The sequence below is a fragment of the Elgaria multicarinata genome, chromosome 8 (assembly GCF_023053635.1).
Source record: "Elgaria multicarinata webbii isolate HBS135686 ecotype San Diego chromosome 8, rElgMul1.1.pri, whole genome shotgun sequence".
In the NCBI taxonomy this organism is placed as follows: domain Eukaryota; kingdom Metazoa; phylum Chordata; class Lepidosauria; order Squamata; family Anguidae; genus Elgaria; species Elgaria multicarinata.
In genome coordinates, this window is record NC_086178.1 from 79,939,508 (window position 1) to 79,958,267 (window position 18,760).

The 18,760-nt window shown below is 43.5% G+C and overlaps 1 protein-coding gene across 3 annotated transcripts in view; it reads left to right on the plus strand.

The window, feature by feature from the left end:
• The window catches only part of PWWP2B (PWWP domain containing 2B), a 45,036-nt gene that overhangs the window by 4,972 nt on the left and 21,304 nt on the right, over window positions 1-18,760 (plus strand). The window lies entirely within an intron of this gene.

Here is an 18,760-nt window from a genome sequence, read left to right on the forward strand (position 1 = left end):
TGGTTTGCATTTAGCCTCCTTGATGAGAGAGGGAGGTGTGTGTGTGTGTGTGCCCCCTTGAGAGTGAGTGTGTATGTAGGAAACCTTATACACAAAGGAGAACAGCAAAACTCAATCCTCCCTCCTATCCAATCTAGGACATGATGTTTAATGAAATGCCTCCTATTGAAAATGGTGCATGTGCTAGTGAATATACAGAGTGGTTTCATACACATGTAATATTTCTAAAATTGCCTGCTTTGCCGTATCATCAAAATGAAAGATTTGCATATGCAATAAAAAAAATACTTAAAGTATACATTCAAGGCTGTCTAATAAAGGAAACCAAACCTGGAAAAGCTTTCAGCAATAGAAAACTAAACTTAACAAGGTCTTACTGGATCAAATGCTATTTCCTAAATAACCTGAAATGGCATTCATTCTCCCTCATGCGCCCGCTCCTTTTCTTTTGTCTTAAAATAGCTAAAACTTCTTTGGAATATATCCACTGCACAAAAACGGAATTCCAGAGTGTCTGTGGCAAAGATCAGAAGGTACTCAACAAATATGGACTCCCACACACACACACATTTTATTTTCTGAGTGGAAATTGTAAATAAGTGCCTGCCAGTTTTGGAGACCCCAAATTCATTTTTCTTAATGAGGACTTAGTCTTGGGTGACAGCTTCCTTATCCAACCCCCTTCCCAGGAGTCTGCAGCCATTAGCTTTTGACAATCATCCTGCAGGCGTTATCTCATAATTAGATGTGTCAGCAACCATAAATAGTAAAGTCATGTGAGTTTAGCAAATGGCTTCATGTGAATTTTGAACATAGATATCATTATTTTCTGTGTGTACAGTTTTCTCCAGGCTAAACAATCTATTCTGCTAATTGTGGGTTGATGTGCCTCTTTTACCCTCCCCCGCCCTCCCATTGTCCAGGCAGCTAAGTTAATGTCGCTGATATTGTCAAATAGCCTTTCCACTATGTGGTCAGCCGTTGCTGCAGCTGTATTGATTTCTTTCTGGCACTTGAGACTCCGAAGCAAATTAACATGGGCACAATGCACGGGCAATCTTTGTGTGCAAGCCCCCGTTAGAACGAATCAGAAGTGTGCAAGAATGGAGGCTCTTTCAAAAGCCCTACTAATTTTCACAGGGCAGTTGTATGAGAACATAAGAATAGCCATGCTGAATCAGACCAGAGGCCCATCATGTCCAGCATTTTGTGCACACACTGACCAGCCAGCTGCCTGTGGGAAACCCACAAGTAGGACATGAGTGCACCAGCCCTAGATTGAGACAGAAGGAAGATTAAACTTCGCTGTTTCCCCTTTGTGTATAAAGCTTCTAACATCCACATACAGGCTTGATGGTCAACATAAGTCATGCTGCTTTTTATGCCAGCTTTCCTCCTCCTCTATAGGCAATTCACTCATGTGAATGGTTTCTAAGATTTCTTCACATTTCACTTAATATGAGTTCTGTAGAAACATTTTTGGGACTCGCTGAATTGAACCTTGCCATTTTTCTTTGTGTGGTGAAAGAGGCACGTGCAAAATGCCACAGATATTGCATCCCATATAGGCTATATGAACAACATACGGACTGTAGGATTTGATGATTATTCCTTTATGAACATGTATCTGTGGCCTTAAATGGAGTTAGACCATTGGTTTGTCTGCTCTGGCTGACAGCATTTCTCCAGGATTCTGACAGAAGTTCTTCCCATCACTTGCTACCAGACCCTTTTAACTGGAGATACTGGGGATTGAACCTGCAACCTTCTGCATACGAAGCATATGTCTTGTCATTGAGCTATGCCTTCCTCCTTCTGTATAAGAAGGAAGGTTGTACTTCAGATTTTTTAAAATGAGTCATAAGAACATAAGTGCCCTGCTGAATCAGACCGAGGGTCCAGCACTCTGTTCACACAGTGGCCAACCAGCTATTGACCAGGGACCAACAAAGCAGGACCTGGTGCAACAGCACCCTCCCACCCATGTTCCTCAGCAACTGGTGCACACAGGCTTACTGCCTCTGATACTGGAGGTAGCATATAACCATCAGGACTATTAGCCTTCTCCTCTAGGAATTTTTTCAACCCCCTTTTAAAGCCATCTGAATTGGTGGCCATTGCTACATCTTGTGGCAGTGAGTTCCATAATTTAACTACGCGCCGTGTGAAGAAGTGCTTCCTTTTATCTGTCCTGTATCCCCCACCAATCAGCTTCATGGGATGACCCCGGTTCTTAGTATTTTGAGAGAGCTAGCAGATGCCACATAATTGCATATGCTAGCTTTTGAGCTCATCTGACTTATTTAAAGAATAAATAATATTCCCCCAAATAACAGGGCAGAATTTGAGGGGAATAAAGAACATCTCTGCTGATGTTCTTGGCTTGGGCTGTCTGACTGTTTTTCTCCTGAGCAGGCTTTCCCGGATAAAGGCAGTGTAAACCAAATCTTTGGGTTGCTATTTAGTAGAAGGCTTAAATAGCTTTATCTCTTGTTTTCTTTTCCAAACCACCCAGACAGTTCAAAACCTTGGTTCCTGCCCACTTGAAGCATGCCTCCTCCCCTTGGTTTTCCTAACCTTTTTCTGATTTTCCTTTTCAGTAGGACTAAGATGCTTTCACATTTCGTTTAATACACTTCTTACCCGGGGTTTAAAGCACTTCCAGAATTACCCTGCCATATGTTGCCAGTTGATTCTGTTGGCCTGTTAACATGTTGCCCATTCACAAATTCTCTGGCAAAGCCAAGATCCTTAAAGGTTGCCTGAACTCTGAAAAAGGGAGACTGAGTAAGGGTAAGACAAAACCCAAAATAAACAAAAGCTGAAATATCTCACTAGAGAGCAGAGAGTAAAACCACCCTGAAAGTGCAGGGAGGAAGAGAGATGTATGTAGAAATTAATGCAACTGGAAACAAGTAAGTGTAGCAAAATCTGAATAAAAGAAATAACAAGATACTAGGGAAATTAAAAGCCGTGGGAATGGTGAGGCTTTAAAGAACAGATCTGGGAGGCTATAAAGATGTTTATAAAGAACAGATCTTGGAGGGAGAGGGAAACTCTCACCTCTGCAGGGAGAAGCTACAACATGACTGTATATGATAGAGACCCTTCTGCTTCAAGTGACTGATAGACATGGGAACGTCTAAATTGCACTGATTGAGTGGCTTATATTGAAAGGAAACTTTTTCTGTAGGCCTTGGAAAGCAGCTGGATTTCCAGCCACCAAGCATTTGACTTCTTGATCTCTTGTGGCCGACAAATTTGCATGTTCTGTTACCACTTTCCCACATTGTTAGATCCTGTCTTTGGCTGCCTATATACTTAATGATGATTTAAAAATTATATATGTCTTTGCTTATATTACAGGCAGGGGTCCACAAATGATGGGTTGGCTTCTTAGTCAGCTATTATTTATGGTCACCACCCTCCTTTGGTGCATAGAGAGGGCTTTGGGGAACAGCAAGGTTTTTCTTTCTCTCATTTGTGCTGCTGCTGGCAAAGGTAAGAAACGAACATTTCTCCTGCTACGTGGAAGAGACAGCTGCCGTTTCTTACCTTCGCCAAGCTGCAGTGCAGATGAAATTTCTGGGGCGGGGATCTGTATGCTGCTATGTGTCCTGCTCATCAAAAGCCCCGAAAACACTGTACTCTGGCAAGCTGGAGAAGGGCTCTGTGGTCAACTCATTGTAACTTGCCTGCATATGGAGGTATGTGAAGCCAGCTTTGCAACACAACATTCCTGGCTTCTTTGCCCACCACTCTCATTGCACCATCAGATATTTTTCTAGTGAGATTTAATTTTGGATTAAAATAGCAGAGGAGATGAGCTTCTGTGTCCTACCCTCATTGTAGTCTAACCGGTTTCAGGAAGTATTCTGGGTAGGGACAATAGGGAAGTCCTTCTCTCTTCCCCCTGCTTTTGGTTCTTGAGTTAAATAAGTGTTCTGCAAAATTTGACCTGCTAGCCAATAGGTCAGGACTTCTAGTAGCTTTCAGCCTGCAAATATTTGTAGCTCCCCTCCTTCTTATCGTTTTGTTCATTTGTTTCTCATTTTAACATCCTTTTACTGTGAATAAACTTGCAGGCCAATCCTATGCATATTTACTTAGAAGTAAGGTCCACTGAACCCAGTGGTACTTAACTCCCAAGTAAAGATGCTTAGGATTGTAGCTGTATGGTTTTCTGTTGTGGTTTGTCATAGAATCATAGAATAGTAGAGTTAGACGGGGCCTATAAGGCCATCGAGTCCAACCCCCTGCTCAATGCAGGAATCCACCCTAAAGCACACCTGACAGACAGCTGTCCAGCTGCCTCTTGACTGCCTCTAGTGTGGGAGAGCCCATGTCCTCCCTAGGTAACAGGTTCCATTTTCGTACTGCTCTAACAGGAAGTCGATTGTAGTATTTCTCTGATGATAGAAAACCAAATGAGTGATGATAGGAAAGGCAGCAGTAGAAGAGAGGAGACAAAAGAAACATTTACTGTATTATAAGAAGAAACATTGGGCAGCCATGTGCAGGAATATGTGCAGCAGTGAAGGCATATAGCACCTGTTCGTCTTGCTCCAGTTGGAAGGGATTCATGGAAGGATAGTAGCCACTTGAAAGCGTACCATGTGGAAAGGCGGTTGCCTGAAGCTTCCAGCCACACAGTTAAAGCCTCTGCAGATTCCCAAGCCATTGCAGAGGAGTGAGCTTGGAGTTTATCCTTGTGTTAAACGGCTATGGAGAACTGCCTCCCTGTGTGGTTATGATCACTGAATCTCTTTTCAGGATTTCAGAAGTGAGTGCAATGAGAAAGTGTGTATGTGCTGGAAGGAAGAATTGACATCATGGCAGCAGGACCACACCACACAGGTGTGCATTAGAACATCTGACGAGTGTCTCCTGTACGTTTACAGCCATTCTAATGCCTGACCTGAATGCCTGAAAAGGGCTTGTAAGATCACTCTTTCAAATGGCTACTAGTGGGACTTCCAGTTATCTGAAACACCTTTCTTTGTCCTTTTGACAGACCAAAGGAACTCCATATGCCTTTTAGCTGGAGAATATTGGCAAAGCTGACAGGCTCTCTTTTTTTCTTCCCCTCCATCTTGGGCCTGGATGATATGAAGCGGCCTTCTACTGAGTCAGATCTTTGGTCTATCGAGCCCAGTTCTGTACTTCCAAGCTCAGGAAGTCCACTGTCTGTCCAATGCTTTTTAAACTGGAGATACTAAGGATTGAAGTTGGGGACCTCTGAAGGCAAGTCCCATGCTCTACCACTGAGGTATGGGGCATTGCTTGCAACTGGTAGATCTAGTGTTGTGGAAAGGGTGTTAGGAGTGGATCGGGGAGCTCCAAGTTCAAATCCCTGCTCAGCCATGAAGTATGCTGGGTAGCTTTTGGGGGGGGGGGAGTCAGAGAGCCTGTTCACATGTTATGATAAGCCATGGTGGGTTAATCACCCACAGGGCTCCCTGAGGTGCACCACTCACTATTTTGCATATATTTATTTATTTAAAACATTTATATCCCGCCCTATATCAATATGATCTCAGGGCGGTGTACAGATAAAAGCATACAGTATAAAACAGTAAATATACACAGCTAAAAACAAATTAAACCATAAACCAAGTTAAAACAATATATAATTTAAAAGCAGTAAAACTATTAAAACAGTCAAAACAGTCAAAACAATGTGCCAACTTCATGAATTCAACCATTAAAAGCTTTGTTAAAAAGCCATGTTTTCACTTGGTGCCAGAATAAAATCAGCGTTGGCGCCAGTTGGGCCTCCAAGGGGAGGGCATTCCACAGTCAGGGTGCCACAACAGAGAAAGCCCTCTTCCTTGTCCCAACATAGCGAATGTGTTGTGCTGGTGGGGATGCGGAGAAGGGCTCCTCCAACGGATCTCAAGTCTCGGGCAGGCATATATCAGGATAGGTGCTCCCTCAAGTATCAAGGTCCCACGCCATTTAGGGCTTTAAAATGTCATTACCAACACCTAGAATTCTAACCGGAAGCATATAGGCAGCCAGTGCAATTCCTTTAAGACCGGTGTTATGTGTTCTCTGTAAGATGTACCCACCAGCAGTCTAGCTGCTGCATTTTGCACTAGCTGCAATTTCTGAGTCGACTTCAAGGGCAGCCCCACGTAGAGTGCATTGCAGTAGTCTAATTGGGAAGTTACCAGTGCATGCTCTGCTATGGCTAGATTGTCCCTGTCCAGGAAAGGCCGTAGCTGGTGAATCAGCGGAAGCTGACCCCAAGTACTCTGTGCCACGGAGTCCACCTGGGTTGTGGATGATTTGTTAACCACACCAACAACTCACCTTGCACCCCCCACCATGGCTTGCATGTGCAAAAAGGCAGCCAGCATGTGTCACGGAGCCCCTGTGGGTAAATTAACCCATGGCTGCTTACCATGTTGTGTGAACCAGGTCAGTATGTGTCAGCCTAACCTACTCCTTTACCCCACACATACAAATGCACACACAAACAGGGTTGTTGTGAAGATAAAATAGGATAGTCCAGTGACTGCTTTTGTGAGCTCTTTGAGTGTAAGGGAGGATACAATGTGATAAATAGGTTCAGACAGCACACAAGCCTGGGTATAAAACTTGCTGTGAGCAGTGCTTAGGCTGGATCTCATCCAGCATAACATATCTGCAAATATCACAAAGTACACACCAGTATCAATACATAATAATAATAATAATAATAATAATAATAATAATAATAATAATAATATAAATTTATTTCTTACCCGCCTCTCCGATTGGATCCGACAAGGACTGGTGAGTTTGTCAGTGTAGGAATTTCAGCACTTCTGAAACCTTGCTTTGGTGATTAGCAAACTGGCACAGTAAGGCAACTGGGTGTTCCTAGTATGTGACATTTAGTATGGTTTGTGCCAATCCTCCTGTCATTACAGAACCATGACAGGGGTGGGGGGGAAGCTGCATTGCCCAAGCCTCTTTGTAGCATGGAGAAAGAGAGAAGAACCAAGGCCTCAACTGTTCTGAATGCCACGGTCCAGTCTGAAGCATTTGTAGTAAGGATAAGAGTGAACCTGGATGTGTAACGTAGTTTAATTTTTTGTACAATTACCATCCCTGTTTCCAAGTTAAAAGGTGCCCCGCTCCAAGTAGGCTTGGTCTGTGGCACCTTTCGCTTTTGACACTAAGTGCTGAACAACACAGAAAATGGAGGTCAGTCCAAGAAGAGAAAGCAGAGGTCACAGAAGAGAAAGTTTGCTATTTTCAGGAGGTATTTTAACACTTGTTTATTTAATTTTAATACTTGACAGTATATATGTTATCTCAAGTAGAGGGATGTGCGTTTTGAAAGGCTTAGTCATAGAACAGGTAGGAATTCAGATGTGTTCCTATTCAAGTCTTCCCTGTATCTACTTAGCTGGTATTTGCATCTGCCCTGTGGCAGAGAAGCTAACGTTCTTTAGAACAACATTTATCCCTTCATAAGATGAAGGCTTCTGAGGGTGGGACTCCATGTTACCTTGGTGAATACCTGTTATGGGGTGAACGAATAAGTAGGGGGCATTTGTAATGTTTATTTACTTGTTGCATTTATATCTCACTTTTTTCCTCCAGGGAACCAAAAGCGGTGTACATAACCCTCTTCATTTTATCCTCACAACAAACCTGTGAGAAATGTAATAAATAAATATTTTGTGATGTTTGCCTGATAAGCGACTAATGCTGACAGGTTCACCCTTCAAGTTGCCAAGTGATGCCAGCTGATAAGCGACTAATGCTGACAGGTTCACCCTTCAGCTTGCCAAGTGATGCCAGCAGACACCAAAGAGTGTTCATACGCTACATTATTCAAGTGGTATCTCAGTCTCACACACACACACAAGCTGATGGGCCTCCTTTCCAAATATCACACTAACAGAATTGTGTGTGATACGTTTGGGAGATTGGAGCCCTCATAAGTTGGCAAGCTGCTTTCCCTGGCCTTTCTGCTAAAGCCAAAGTATTTTCTTGAAAATTTAAATTGCACCGAGCTACATGTCTCATTTTACATGTCAGCCTTTAACTTGTTTACTGCCATGTTTACTCTGTTCCTCACATGCAAGCACAGTAGTGCCAGTAAATGAAGCTGTGACAGTGCTGGAAGGAGGTACTGATCCCACTGTCATTGGAAGAGGGTGCATTCGGACGGCACTAGTCCCCGGAGTGGGAATAGTCCACTCCACAGATGGCTATTTGCGAGGCGCCCTTGGGTGACACAGAAGTGCTGCTCCATGGAGTGGACTATCCCCACTCCATTGAGTTGTTGTCTCTCCTCCCCCCCACCGGCCCTCCCTGCCCAATGGCGGCACTGGTTACGGCTTACCTTATTGGGTTGCTGCCGTTCTGTGGGAAGGGGCAGAGGGGGAGGAGATGCACTGTGGCCATTGCTGGAGAAAGAAGTGCCGACAGAACCATCTCCTCATCACAGGAGGTGGGATTAATCCACCCCTGTGGCCGTTGCTCCGGCAATGGCTGCACTGCCTCCCTTGTCATTGGAGGTGACGTGCCCGTTGATTCTCACTGCACCCAGCACAGAAGGACAGGTGATGGGGCGCTGCGGGTGCCATTCAGTCCTTCACCGGCGGAAGCCTCTCACTGCATGACACACAAGGAGACCGGTCTGGAGCTTCCTCCTTCTGTGGGAGGTGCGTGAGGAGGAATGTCAGCCTGCACCTACCGCAGAAGGAGGAAGGTCCGGAGTGGTCTGCTCGCGTGTCATGCAATGAGAGGTTTCCACCTGCCAGTGAAGGACACACTGACACCAAGAGAACTTCTCCGCTGAGAGGACATCAGTTGTCTCGGCTGCACCTCTTCAGTCCCCATGTAGTCTCCAGGCAGAGAGCGGGGAGAGCTGACGGTCATCCCCTCAAACCTATCTCCAGATGGATTGGGGGCTGGGGGGCAAGGGACATGCACATCCTTTGGAACACATGGGGCGCTGTGATCGGGAGCACCACGATTGGCAGTGCCCCATGCAGGGACGGCATGTGCCCGTGCCAGGAAGCACGTGGGGAACCGAGATTCGTGCCGCCCCACCAAGGGATGGCACAATCAGGGCTCCCCAATGCTTGCCGACATGGGATTGTTTCCCCTGCCGACCGCTGGTCTAGAGCAGCCAGGGTTTCTGCTGCTCTTGCCTCGTGACTCTGTTGGCAGGGGAAGTAATCAACAGGGCCCGCCACACGACACGATGATCAACAGTTGTGCAGAAAAACAACTCTGCAAACCGTTGGTTTTCTCTGTTGGTTATTTTTTGGAAATTATCAACTGTGGCGTGGTTTTTGCCTTACAGACAACACAATAGTCAACAGTGAACTATTTAAGCAATGGTTGATTAAATAGTCCACCATTGACTAATGTGTCGTCCGAACTGAGCCTGCTTGTACTGTGTACGTAACTGTAAAATGTATGTAACTGTAAAATCAGGACGTATTTGCTCAGCACTAAGGACTACATAGAAAATCTGTTACCTTGATGCTGGGCCCCAGCTGACATAGGTAGGTGTGTGTGTGTGTATGAGAGAGAGAGAGAGAGAGAGAGAGAGAGAGAGAGAGAGAGAGAGAGAGAGAGAGAGAGAGAGCACGAGCACATAATAGGCACATCTTCATGAATTTTACATACACCAAGCCACAATTGATGGAACGTCTTTATGGCTTTGAAGACCATTAGCCTATATTTGTAGAATTCAGAGTTCTGTACAGTGAATTTGGATGACTTGATGTTTTACTTTAGGGCTAGGGTGTGGCCTTCTAGATGTTACTGGCCTGCAACTCTCACTAGCCTTAGTCAGCATAGCTAAAGTGAGGAATGCTGGGAGTTGCAATCTTACAACAACTGGTAGGCGACACAATTCCCTGTCACTGCTTTAGTATCACTTAAATCACTTAAATCTTTGCAGAAAGTTAGTGTCACTTAAATCTTTGCAGAAAGTTAAGGCCCATTTACACCTTTAATCCAATGAGGTGGCAATCTGGTTAGTGTGCTGTCGCTTAATTTCCTGTTTTGAGGGAGAAGGATTACATAGGTGTGTGTTTTTCTCCTCATTTTTCATATGGTGGTGTGTGTGAGTGGCTATTTTCATATTTGATTAGTGTGAACTGGCTTTGGGTCTTTGCAAATGTGGAATAGCTTAGGTGTCTACCCATCACTACAGGTCCACACAGAAAGGACCGAAGGGATGCATTGCCTATCCTAACCGTAGCATAGTGTACACAAATGGGAGAGCAGCAGAGTATGTGTTTGGAAGATCCCGGGTTCATTCCCTGGTATATCTAATTGAAAAGATCAAATAGCAAGTAGCATGATATGAAAGACCCCTGCTTCAGACAATATCTTAAAGTACATTGGAAAATCAAGAGGAAACAAAGAATGCCTACAGAGAGGACAAATCCAAGTTTGTGGCCCAGATGTTTTGAGGAGAAACCGTGTGTGTGTGTGTGTGTGTGTGTGTGTGTGTGTGTGTGTGTGTGTGTTCAGGCAACTTTTCTGAAGGCAACAGCAATACATTCCTTGCTCTGAAAATTGTTCACAAGTATTTTTTTTTGCAAGCGACGACACAATTGAGAGTATTGTTCCCTTGTGTTAGACAATATTATACTGCTAATGCCTTCAGAAGCAGATCAGCACACTACAGAGTAGAGTACAATTGCTGTCTTAACATTTACTTTCTGTACCATATGCACAGTCAAGGATTACAACGCTGCACCAGGAGGAAGACCAGGAACAGTTTCTGAACCAAGAAAACACATGTTGTTCTGGTTCGCATGATCACTGTGGGTTAAACAAGCCATAGTGGGTTTTTGTGTATTTATTTACAATATTTATATACCGCTCCCTATCCAAAGATTTTGGAGTGGTGAACAAATAGAATGCCAGTAAACATTTGCCTCATCATCTACCGAGGCGTAGCTTGTCATGTTGTCTGAATGTGGGCAGCATAGCTTGTTGGAGGAGGAAACAACCCAAAATAACCTATGGTCTGTTCTTGAGTTATTTGAGGTTTTTTCCCTCACTCCAGCAAGCCATGTTGCCCAGGTTCAGACAATCTAAAAAGCTGTGGCCGGGCGGGTGATTAAGCAAATGACGCCTGGCACACACCACAGTTTAATTAAGCCACTATGGTTTGTTTAACCCATGGTGACCGTGCAAACTGTCCAGTTTGTGAATGCCAAGGAATAGATGGACAAATCACAGCCTTCCATTGAAACAAGTGGAGCAGCCTGCATGTGTCTTTGTGAGCTTTTGAACATGTGCAGACTGGAGGAATTAAATATTGTTCTGCTCAGGCCAATCAGAAATAGACATTTAACCCAACTAGTCAAGGCCCAGGAATGCAATTTTAGATAGTTATTTTTATTAAGCTTAATTAAAATTTGGATGCCATTATGGTTCAAAACTAGTCAAATATGGTTTCCATGTTTTTGCTGGTATATTCTAATTTTTCTACTCTTCTGCTATTGTAAGTTTTCCACCCGAGCTTGATGGGCACTGATAAAAGTAAACTTTTAGCAGCTGTGTATCCCCAGTGGGTTCATGGAGGCCAGGTATAATTGTTTTGAAAAGAACCTACGGTGTGAGTGTAAGTTCTCTAAATGACTTTCCAGTTGAGGCCATATAATGTATCTTAGTAGACTAATTTCAAGGTGACACTTTTATGGAGACTTGTGACCCATGTTGCATACAAATCTTTTCCCCAGGCACAGAAATGGCACTCTTGAGTGCTGTTGCTGCCTGAATCTGACCCCTAAATTGCAGACCTGAGGACAAAGGGGTTGGCACATTCTCTCAACCAAGAGAGCTGAGCTGCCAATATTACTTCATTCTCCCTTACGCCAGGCTTCGGTCAGCCAAATGACGTGTCAGCTGCTTTCTTGGTGTCCTGCTAGCATTGTGACAGCCTGTGAGTTCTGCTGTGTAACTTCCTTCTTCCTGTAAATGTACTGGTTCAGACCCCTGCTTCCTTCTCATTTGCATAGGACACATTGTTCAAAGAGATTTTGATAGGCTAAACTATGTTTTGGGCAGTTAATTGATTACGCTTTTCAGCTAAATTTTGCATTGGGGTAAAGACAAGTTTTCTGATTCTGAAACAATCAGAGTAGGAAGGGTTCTCAAAGGCCACTAGCAGAGCAGGTATCTATCCATCTTCTCCCTAACAACCTTTAATGAAGGCAAGTCCATCGCACCCCAAGGCATCTGTTTCACGGACAAACAACTCGCATACCAGGAAGTTCTTTCTAATGTTTAATCAAAGGCCTTTGCAATTTGAACCTATTGTTCTGGTCCTACACTCTGGGCCTGGGGGGTGGTCTCCAACATGTTGCCTGCAGGGACCTCCAACAATGCCCATGAAGCTTTCCATTCCATGCTTCCTCAAAAAAAATATTTTTAATAAAAAATATTTTTGAAAAAAGTTAGAGTTCCATGTTCTCCTTCCCGTTCCTGAACCTGCCACTGATCAGGTGTTTGGCAAATAGGAAGAGGAGAGAGTTGATTCCTGATCCTGCCCCAATCTTCTTATTTATTTATTTATTTATTTTATTGCATTTATAGCCAAAGCTCTCTGGGTGGTTTACAAAAATGGTTTACAAAGACATTACCATTTTTGCATACAGAAAGTACTTTTCTGTAGGAAAGTAGGTGAAAGCATTGTCATGTGTACTGACTGCTTACACAGACTGTTCCCCTTTGCGCTCTCTCTCTCTCCCTCTCTCTCCCTCCCTCCCTCCCTCCCTCCCTCCCCACCCACTCTCAGCCTCTAGCCTCACTCTTTATCTTCCACAATCCCTCTCCTCACTCTCTCTTTCTCTCTCTGCCTTGGTATTTCTCTCACCCTTCCCACACTTGTCTTCTTGTTATGTGTGAACCTGGCGAGAGTGAGTTCTTACAATCATAGAATCATAGAATAGTAGAGTTGGAAGGAGCCTATAAAGCAGGAATCCACCTTAAAGCATCCCTGACAGATGGCTGCCCAGCTTGGGATGGTTGAAAGCCATCCAGAACCGATGGGCCATTTTAGGGTTGTTTATCAACCACCCCAACATCCCACCCTCTCTGAGTTAGCACATAATGAGAATGGCCACCACCACGTCGAGAAGCCTGTTGGAGAAATTCACCCGTGGCTTCTAGCTACATGCGGACTCAGCCATCGACTTCAGCCTTACTCCACAGAAGCATATAGAATTTACACATGTGTAGGCTGTCTCCATACGCTCCGTAATCTGTATCCCCTCCACCACCACCTCAGGATTCTAGATCATGTGGATACAGCTGCATATATAAGTTTGTTTACACACACACACACACACACACACACACACACACACACACAGGTAATGTATAGACTATCAGATAAAAGAGCAGAGACCAGGAGTGGGAATAGCAATTTTAATCTTGATTTTTTTTCCACCCTCCAGTTCTCTATATCTTGCGAGCAAATTATTTTATTTAATGTTTGAACTGCCATTCATCTTTGTGAATTTATTTATTTAAGCATTTTTATGCCGCCATTCAGCCAAAAAAGGCTCTCACGGCGGCTTTCAAAAGTATTTCTTGAAAAATCCCTGCCCACAGGCTTACAATCTAAAAGACATGACACGAAAGGAAAGGGGATTGGGAGGGCATTGTCGAATAGTACAGTAAAAACACCAAAAACACATCATTCATCATAAAAAGATAGCAAATACAAAAGAAGAGTCAAAATAGACCAATTAAAATTATGGCCATGTGCTGAATTGAGCAGTAAATGTTTTGGTCTATTTAGAATTGGGTACGGTTTGTTTTGGTTGTAAGATTTCACATGTTGCCAGGAGATTTGAATCTATGGGAAGTTTCACCAGACTTTTTAAAAAGTATTTTAGCCACAGTTTTTCCAGCATAGGCTACCTCTTGACTTGCAAATTGCTTGAACCTTGCAGCTATTAAGTACCCCTGACTAATCATCTTAAACTGCCTCCTTAACATTCAGACATCTGGAAAGTGCCAGCAGTATGTTGAGATTGGTGATAGTCATTTTGGCAGTTAAGACAGGGCAGCAGCCATTTAAAAAATGATTTCAAACAAAGGTAGAAGAAGAAAGAAGGTATGTACACTATGCTTAATCAAGGAGTTCCCATGTCAATGGTTTAGAATAGGATGACTCACCTACCTAAAGAAAATTAGTCTGTTACACTTGGAGGCTGCATTCAAGCACATTGCACTTTGACTACATTTACAATGGCACAACCAGCCTTGGATGACGCATATGACTAGAACCATTGACCTGACTTTCAGTAGAGGGACTTTTGGAGCCACATGGTTTTGGATTGACAAGAGAATTAAAAGGTTTGGAGTAATTGGAAATCACCCATGCTATGACTGCTTAAGTACATGTAAATGATTAGGCTCATTTATATTGATAATTTTAAGGTTAATTGGCTCAATAGAGCTCTTAATTGGTGAGAGCCATAGACTCTTTCTTATCCCAATGAAGTCCCTTCGTATCCATGCTACACCAAAATGGCAATACAGAGATTTCCACCTGGCCAGTAGAAATCCAAAGTTTATTATATTATTATTTGCATCTGTTCTAATCTGGGTTCAGGCCTTGTTTTGGGAGAAAAAGGTTTTGGTCATCTTGGTGGTGCCCCCCCCCCCAATTGCGGAATGAGCTCCCAGATGAGTCCCGCCTAGTACCAACATTGCTATCTTTTGTCTTTTCTCAGACATTGAGCAGCATGTGATGATATTTTAATCGATTCCAGATCTATTTTTTAAGATTTGGTTGATTGTTCAAAGTTGTTTTTAGATGTGTTGTCTTTGTGTATACTGTCTGTTGTATGTTTTTAAATTTCGTATATCATTTTTAATGTTTTAATCTTCTGTAAACGGCCCAGAGTGATTTGGCTATGGGGTGGTGTAGAGATGATGATGATGATGATGATGATAAATTGGTGGATGGCCTACGCCAGGAACTGGACAAAGAGAGTGCATTTCAATTGGTTCTGCTGGACTTCTCAAGGTTATTCTGTATCATTGATCATGGGATCCTTCTGGGATGTTTGGCTGATATGGGGTTTGGGGGTACCATTTACAGTGTCTCCAGTCCTTATTGGCTTAATATACCCAGACGGTAGTGCTGGGGATTATTATTCAGCTTCATGTCCATTGGCTTTAAGGTTGTCATGAGCCTCCACCCCCATGTCCAGGCGGGCGCCTCCAACCGCAAGTGCAGACCGCCGGCAAGTGTTCACGAGGTCTCGGCAGGGGCTCCGCAGCTGCCCACAGCCACTCATGAAATCACACACATCTCCCTTCAGTGTTAATGATGTCCGCCATTGGCACAAAAAGGTGAAATGCGCAATTTCCAGAGCCTCGAGAAATCACACATTCCCCAAGCCTGGCATGAATGAATTCACACACCCCTCATTGGTTTATGAGCTTTCTTAGGGCTCTGTATTGTCTCCTATGCTTCTTAACATCTTCATGAAGCTGCTGGAAAGGTTATCTGGAATTTTAAGGTCTCATTGCTATGCTGATGATGCCCAGCTCTGTCTCTCTCAACTAATGCCAAAGAGGCTGTGGAATACCTGAACCTTTGTCTGGACACATTAAGGGACTGGACATAGGTGAAGAAATTGAGGCTTGATAAATTGACGAGTCACTCTTGGATTGGTTGTACAGCCTGCTCTGAATAGGGTTGCACTCCCTCTGAAGAACCAAGTTCACAGCTTGGGGGTGCTCATGAATCCAATGTTGGTCCTTGTCATGTTTCTTAGAAAAACCTACCTTCTTAGGAGACAAAAAAACGAGGCCTGCTAAGTAATCCACAAAGCTTTATTTAAGCTATAAACATATCTTCCCACCTGAAGAGGGTCTAATCTCTTGGAAACTTCTCCCTAGGCAAAACTATGCAAACTAAGCGAGACAATTGTCATTTTCAAGGAGAACAGAAAGCCTTTTCCCAAAAGGCGTTAACTTCAGAGAGGTTAGTTCAGATGCGCTTCAGATGCAATGCGATCCAGGCCAACTTCCTCTTGCCTTCCTTCCACTCCGTGGATCAGTTAGCCTGTCGGTGGCCTCTCCCTCAGAAGAATGTTGGCTTCTCACTGCCTGTGTATGATTTGCCTTTGAAGAGATAAGCTCTGGAGAGAGATCAGGACCAGCTGGAGGAGAAAGCATGAGAGCTCTGTCCCCCACTGGTACAGGCTGGCCTATGTCTGGCGCCAACTCCTCTACTTCAGAGTCTGATTCTGATTGATTACCTGAAACACCTTCTTCCAAAACAGGGGGAGCAGGGCTAGACGTGACAGTCCTGGCGGGCCGGATGGTTACTGTGGCAAGGAATGCCTTTGCCTAGTTTTTGTTGGTGCGCAAGCTACATCCCTTTCTCCAGATTCTGGCCACAGTGATCTGTGCCTTGATTATCTCTTGTTCAGAGTGCTTTAATGTGCTGCCCTTGAAAAGTATGCAGAAATTGCAGCTATTGCAAAATATGGTGGCCAGACTATTGTCTGGTATGTCCTTCAGAGACCAGGCCTCATCAGTCTTGAACCAACTACACTGGCTTTGATGGATTTTACTATTCTGGCTTTTTAAAAAAAAGCATGGTTTGTTCATGCTTTTTTTTTGTTGTGATTTTATTGCATTATTGTTTTAAGTTGTAAATACCTTTGAGGACAAAAGCGATTTATAAATACTTTAAATAATTAAATATAAGTATGTCATTTCTCCTGGGAAATAAGTAGTAGCTCTGCAATTGAATATTTCTTAAAACTCTCACTGTTTCACCTTTTGCCAAGGGAAAGGCATAACATTTATTTCCCTATTTGGGGGCATTTCCCCCCTTCTACTGCTGTGTCCTCCATGACTCAGAATGCTGTTCGGGAGGAGGCCCTGATCATCTAGATAGGTTTTTCATGGGCTGAAGGGGGCTGCAGGGAGGGAAGGGGAAAGATCAGCTGCAAACCTAAGAATTTTAAGATGTTATGATTGTTATTTTGATATTGTATTGGTTTTATATGCTCTTTTAACCAGTTTTATGTATTATATTGTATTTAATGTTGTTCCCTGCCTCGATTCAGAAGGCGAGGTGGGTAAGAAATATTATTATTATTATTATTATTATTATTATTATTATTATTATTTTCCACTTGCTCAATCTTTGGATCCAACTCGCAGTCAACAGTTCCTACCAAAGGGCCATATTTCACTTACGATTTAATACCGAAAATTGCATATTTTCGCCCCAATTGGGTTTTTTTTTTTAATTTATTTTTTATTTTGGATGTGTCTAAATTGACTAGTTTTTCATGTGGCCTCACTGCTTTTAACATTATGCTGGCTTTGTTTAAAAGCCCGCATGCAGGTATATACATTCTTGTTGCTTCACAACAAATATCGAGCAGTATTGGTTGCTTCAAGCTGTTCTTGCCATTAAGAGCTTTACTTGAAAGAAGATTATATCAAAAAGGTTTATTTTATAGGCCTTATTTTCTACAGTCAAGCGCTACTTCCTGTAAGCTAATCTAGTCTAAATGCAGGGGAGGGGGGAGTGAGTAACATCAAACAGACAAAAGGATGTTTTCAATTTATTGGAACTGGTTATAATAACTGACAGTGTTTGTTGTCTGTCATATATTTGGGGAGACGATTGCGCAAGCAATTGACATTTACATTTTAAAAGGCCAGATATCCTGAATTCAGAGCAGGGCTGAGCAGAAACTACTCTTTTCCCCGACTTTTGCACGCTGTTCAGAAATGGCACTCACTCCACATATAATGGTCACTGTTGCTTGCTTCCCCGCCCCACAACATGATGCCAAAGTGTAGGCAGAAAGCATTGTCTTTGCTCGGATGTGGCTTTGTGATGATGCAACGTAGGCAACAAGATCAGGCTATGTAATGATTTCTAAAGCCAAATCGAAGTGAGGGTATGCTTCCTGCCCTCAGTTTGATGTGGCCTTGTGGATTAATAGGGGAGCAAGAAAAGTAGGACTGTTGTCCTAGCAGCAAGAGTATGCTCAGCATCTTTGACAAGGGCCAATAATCTGTGGAAGATTTTCTCTCCTCTTACCCCTACCCCACCCTGCGTGGATTTTTTAGCCTATGAGTCACTAGAGGACAAATATGGAGTGAGAGATTCAATTCCCTCTGTTGCAACATAACTCACCATGTCAGTGGGGTTTCTCATATAAGCTGAATGACAGGAAAACAGTCAGTAATATATGATATAACTTGGCAACTGGCCAACTGGAAGTGCTATGCCACCTGGGAGATCGACTGGTTTATTGTGGCATAAGCTTTGGTTAGCAACAGATTTATGTTTGATGCAGAAGGCTGTTGTCAATTAAAGCTCTAATAAACAGTGCTGTTGTTTTTCCTAAAGTTCCGCAGTGCGTGTTGTCTTTGCTGTATAGCAGCCTTCCCCAACCTGGTGCCCTCCAGATATTTCTGGCCAGCTTGGCCAATGGTCAGGAATGCTGGGAGTTGTAGTCCAAAAAGTCTGGAGGGCACCAGGTTGGAGAAGACTGCTGCAGAGCTTTAGGTCTGTGTGAACCTATGTAATTATATACCCTTGTATTTACGCCCTACCCTGGTAGCCACAGATGACAAGGATTAGCATGCAGGCAAGTGAGCAGGCTGGCAAATGGAGCCTTCCATTTCTCATCTGCATCCATCAGCCTTCTGCAAGAAAGGCAGAGCTCTCAATCCTTCCTCTTCCAGCCCCCAGCAAGCTAATAAATACATTTTCAACCTAAGG